This window comes from Dipteris shenzhenensis, chromosome 17 (assembly GCF_047967505.1).
Source record: "Dipteris shenzhenensis isolate YYH24624 ecotype China chromosome 17, Dip_SZ_1.0, whole genome shotgun sequence".
Classification (NCBI taxonomy): domain Eukaryota; kingdom Viridiplantae; phylum Streptophyta; class Polypodiopsida; order Gleicheniales; family Dipteridaceae; genus Dipteris; species Dipteris shenzhenensis.
This window is the reverse complement of record NC_141612.1, coordinates 12,305,757-12,311,630: the sequence shown is the minus strand read 5'-3', so window position 1 is coordinate 12,311,630 and position 5,874 is coordinate 12,305,757.

The following is a 5,874-nucleotide window of genomic DNA, read 5'->3' as shown; positions in this document are numbered from 1 at the left end:
CAGATTTATGCCCTGCAGTGGATGCATGGTGTGGAGGTATGAGTGTTGGAGAGGCATATGTTGATGGCGTGCATAGATAAGTTTCATGACTCAGGCATGTATGGAGAGATTGGGGCTAAAATTGAATGCACATTTAGATTTTAGGCTCCGATTGGCAAACCATGCGAAGGTGAAGTGTCTGGGTATATGTACAGGAGTAGTAGTAGATGCATTTGGAGTATCATGTTGCATTAATTGCCACATTATGCCTACTAGTTTGGGAGCATACCTGCTGATTTTGGGCAGACCTTGGCAAGTGGGAGCAATACAAAACTGGAAGATGGGCACAATTATAGTGCATAATAAGAAGGGCAAGGCCAAGAAATTTGATATGAGCAGCAGATGGGAAATAGAAGAAGAACCAGAAGAAACAAGCATGGAAGAGGAGTCTGACAGTGAGACAGAAGAAGAAAGTACTACATCTGAGGAGGAGGGGCAAGTATCATTTATGTCGAAGGAGTTTGATGCATATGAATTACAGGCAGTAGAGATACAAGAAGATAAGGAGGAGAGTAAACTTGAAGATATGGATAACTTGATGCAACCCCCACCTTTCCAGACAGAGATAGAAGAGATATTGCTGTCCATGCTGAATTCCAGTCTGGAAGAAGTGGAGAAGGAGGAGTATATGAAGGCCATTCATCAATATCCTCAGCTATTTATTACCTCACATGAAGAGATTCGGGGTTTCAGATTGAGCCAATGCACATTGAGCTAAAAGAAGGCAGCAGGCCTGTTTTTTAGAAACTAAGGAGGAGGACATACAGAGAGATTTTGCCTGTGCTAAGAGAAGAGTCAAATAAGTTGCTCAAGGCGGGGCTAATTTATCCAGTGGAGCATTTACATTTTCATTCCTAAGCACACAGAAGGATGGAGAGTACGCATTGATTACAAACCTCTCAATGCGGTAACAAAAAGCAATCGTTATCGTCTTTGTTTTATTGATGATATATTGGATAGAGTGGCAGGGTATGAGAAATACAGTGTGTGACGGATATTCTGAATACTTTCAGATTTCAATTGTAGAGGAAGATCAAATCAAAACTACATTCATCACACCCTGGGGTTGCTTTTGTTATAGAGTAGTGCCATTTGGATTGAAGAATGCACCGCCATGGTATCAGGAGAATACTGATGAAGTGTTAGCCCCTTTCATTGATAAATTTGTGAGAGCATTTCTGGATGATATATGTGTGTATAGTTCCAAGAGAGAACATGCATGGAGGCTGGATCAAGTGTTCCACAGAATGGATGAAGCAGGAGGACAATTCAATCCACAGAAGTGTCATCAGTTGGGATGCTCCAAAGTGAAATTATTGTGACATATAGTATCTCAAAATGGCATTGAGCTTGATCCAGAGAAGGTGAAAGCCTTTATCTTACTTCCAACTCCCTCTACATCAAAACAGTTGCAGACTTTTGTATAGAAAGTGAAGTATATGACAAGGTTCATACATTTAGTCTCTTAGCTGTTGTATCCTTTGCAACAAGCTATGAAAGAAGAACCTCTACAATGGAGTGAGGATTGTGAAGCAGTGTTCATAAGAGTGAAGGAAGTGTTGGGAGAGATTGCTTGTGTGAAAGCTCTAGATTTCTCTCAGACATTTTATGTGAACCCTGCATTTGGACTAGATGCTGTGGGAGCCATCTTATTGCAGAAAGGGGAGGAATCCCGTTATATGAGGCCTGTATATTATGCTAGTAGAGAGGAGATACACAGAGGCAGAGCTGATTTTATCAATCTTGGTGTATGCTTGCAGGAAGTTTAGGGCATATCTTATCTCGAAATCATTTGTGGTTTTGACTTGTTACCCTTTATTGCCTCAGCTTGTTAATAATTCAACACTTTCTCGAAGCATGATGAAGTGGTTAGTTGAGCTACAAGAATATACCTTCTCATTTCTAGTGGAGAGCACTTTTAGAGCCACACTAGCAGATCTGTTAACATACAAAGAGGGTCCCATTTTGGTGAAGGAAGTGGAGAAGAAGATAGATAAGGAGGAGCATGCTATCATTCCAGGAGCATCTATCTTGCAATTTGATGGCTCATACAGGAAGAGTTTACATCAGGCTAATGGAGGCTATGTGATTACTGATTCAGAGAGCAAGTTGATTCAGAAGGAGGGAGTTGAAGCAATAATGAGGCGGAGTATGCAACATTATATGAGGGGTTACTAGTTGCACTTAAGCTGAAAATTTAGAAGATAATGATCAAGGGAGATTATTTACTAGTTGTAAAGTAGGTCTTGGGAAGTTGGCAAGCAAGAAACCCAAGGTTGAGAGGGTATCTAGCCAAAGTAAGAAGACTGCTTCAACAATTTACAACATGGAATATCCACCATGTGCAAAGGGAGGATAATCAAATGGCACATGAATGGCTCAGGAGATGAGTGATTAAGATCCAGTGATAGCAAGGCTTGAAGATCCACTGTACAAAGGGTGAGAATTCCTGGCTCTGATAGTAGATTTCTTACTTACTGGACATCTACCTCAGGAGCTTAAGAAGAGTCAGAAATATCACTTCATATGGAAGAGTAGACGGTATATGATGATTGATGATGAGCTTTACATGAGGGGCTGATCAAATTTTGAGGAGAGTGCCCTGGAGGGAAAAGATATATTATATACTCATGAAGGAGCTTGTGGAGGACACTATGCTTTTAAGATTACACTGCAGAAAATGCTTCTGGAGGGTTATGTGTGGCCTTCAATATAGAAGGATGTGCAACATTGGTGTAGATCCTGCCATGAATGTCAGAGAATGGGAAAAAGAATTCTTAAAATGGAGCCAAGAAATATTGTGTTGGTTTATGATATTTTTGAAAGATGGGGAATAGATGCAGTTGGTCCTCTACCCAGAACTGCCAGAGGGAAATGTTATATGTTGACCACGGTGGAGTACTTATCGAAATGGGCAGAGGTGAAGGCAGTAAAAAGAGTGGATAGCAAAGGGGTTTCTGGTTTTATATATGAACACATATGCTGCAGATTTGGAATTCCCTTGGAGTTACTTTCAAATAATGGTTCGGGATTCAGAGGAGAAGTGACCGATTACTTGTGTAATAAGCTGAATATAAACCATAAGTACATCACCCCATATTACCCTTAGTGTAATGGGTTGAATGAGAATTTTAATGGAGATTTCAAATTGACGATGACTAAGATGATGGGAAGCCATACCAAAAACTGGGACTTGGAGATGAATCGAGTCTTGTGGGCATACAAGGTAGCGGTGAAGCATAGCACTCAATTTTCTCCATTTCATTTGGTATATGGGAAAGAAGCAATACTACCACTGGATGTGGAAATACCAGCCTTGAAATTTTTGGTTGAAGAAGGATACGAGCCTGTAGACAGTTACAAGGAGAGATTACTGGCACTGTAGGTGATGCAGTTAGACAGGGATTTGGCTTTTGAGCATTATGCCCGAGTGCAAATACGGAGGCAAGAATTGGAAAATGTAAAAATTAAGAAAAAAGAAATTGAAAATGGAGACTTAGTTCTGAGATATAATAACAAAATGGATAGTACTTTTCATGCTACTTTTCAAACCAAGTGGGAAGGTCCATACAGAGTGGAGAAGAAATTTGAAAATGGAACTTATCAATTGATTGATTTAGATGGTAAGAAACATAAGAAGAGAGTTAATGGTGTTTGGTTGAAGAAATACTTTGCACGGTTGATGTTAGCACTGAAAGAGGAGGACCATGAAGATAATGAGCTGTGACAGAGTCGGTGGAAGTCAGTGCAAAGTGAAGAAGAAGAGAATTTGGATCTTACATCTCTTTTCAGCTCACTGCTAGACATGAATGTCACAGTAGAAGAAAGGGGTTACTAGAGATGTGTGGATAAAAAAGTAAATATGCTTTTTACTTGTTGCATGCTGATGGGTAGGTGCATAGCTATGTATATAGCTAGTTGATGGTGGCTTTGAGCCATGGACACTCTCATGAAAGACTCTACACTGATGTAGATATTTTCTTGAGATGGTAAATACTTCTACAGGGTTTTTTTGGGATGTGATGAAATGCAATGTGGGAGCACCAGGATTATCCAGATCATGGTTTCCAACATTGTCTATATGGTGATGTGATATCATGTGCTCCAAAATGTTATCCTGTGTCACATGTTTATAATGTCATGAGTGTTTTTCCTTTTGTCTTGAGTCACATGAGTCGAGTTGGTTTGATGTTAGGAGATTAGAAGAAGCATGCAAGTGATTGAATGCCTAACTAGAACCGTGTGTGCATCAACGTCTAAGGTTTGGAAAATGAGCATTTGATGCTTGGTGTATGAATTTGGGGGAAATCTTTGAGAGTGGTAGAATGTCATTGTTGAGGTGGCTAAATGGGGCTAGGTGGCCGAATTGATTTGGAAGGAAAGGTGTGCATGTGAACGTGATCACGTGAGTCTATTCTCAAGCTTTCTGGATGGCGAGGTGGCGACTGAGGGTTTCGCTACTTGGCTGCCTCTCTCTCTGCCTAGAGGAGGTTCTGATTTGGTATTCGTTCTTAGGTCCAAAAGGAGATGGAAGGTTTTGAGGAGGATTGCGTCTTGGTGGGTGGTTTGTCATGGGATACGATGGAAAAGACTTTGGCGAATATATGCCCGGGATGCTGAGAAGACCTTTGCATGGGAGGTTCCCTGAGATGGCGATTTGTTTGTAGTTGGCTGAGCAAGGTTACTTCATAAAACGACTGTTGTTTGTACGTGAGCTGATGCAGGAGAGGCTACGAAGACTTAACGTCATGAGAAGGAAGATGGGTGATAAGAGTGGTGGAGAGAATTAGCGTTGGCTGGCGTTATCATATGAGGTGTGGTGTCGCTACTCTGGAAGGCTTGCAAAAGACGGTGGGCAAGGAGAGACTTGAGGAGCTAGAGGTACGTGAAGGAAAAGCTTGGTAGGAGAGGCACAACGTTGGAGCTATTGGAGGTCCATGATGGCGCAGGGAGAAGGATACCATGGTTAGACGGAGGAGGCTTCGTAAACAACTCTGCAAGCAGGAGAGAAGAGCCATTGCGGTCTCTAGGTGAGCTTGCAGTAAGGAGTAAAGGCTTAGTCGTGGGTTTTTTGCTACTGGCTCTGCTCTCAGATGGAGGACGGGCATGGTGTCTCTACTGGGAGGTTGGAGAAATCATGGCGACGCGGGAGGATCTGGAGTTTGCTGCTCTGAAGGAGTGGAGCATCCTGAATATGTGAGTTGGGAGTTTCATGGAAGACCTTGTTGAGCTTTGTGAGTAAAGGCATGACTGTGGAGTTGGGAGCTTTGGATCGTGGCTTTGCTGAAGGTGCAAATCAGTGTGGCGTTGTAATCATAGAAGGAGTTCTCTGAGAAGAGGAGATAGGTGGGAGTTGTAAGTATGGATTGCTTTGCGTAGGAGAAAAAGCCACGCTGACACCATGATACATGAAGAGCGCAGGCTATTGCTCTTGCTGGGAGCTCAGGACTGAGGAGAGCATTTGTGAATCAGCTATCCTCGTATAAAGGTACAAACAGGCGACAGAGATTCCATGAGCTCCGTGATGACGAGGAAAGCTATGTAAAGGCATCTATCATCACTCAATCGTGAGTTGCACCATCAGTTCTATAGCTTGACCGCAATGATAAGGGAAGATTAGACCACTCCAATAGCTCGTGGATGATCACCCGAAGAGCTTGATGATGCTCTACTACATTGTGGGAGGTCGTGTGGACTGCAATTGATTTGACGTAGTAGCTTTTTTGCGTATATCAAGGGATCGTGGTGATCACAGGAGTGTCCGAAGTTGGTCTTTAGCCCTGTCAATGACCTAAGCTCCTCATAGTATAGGCCATGAACATAAGAGAAGTTGAG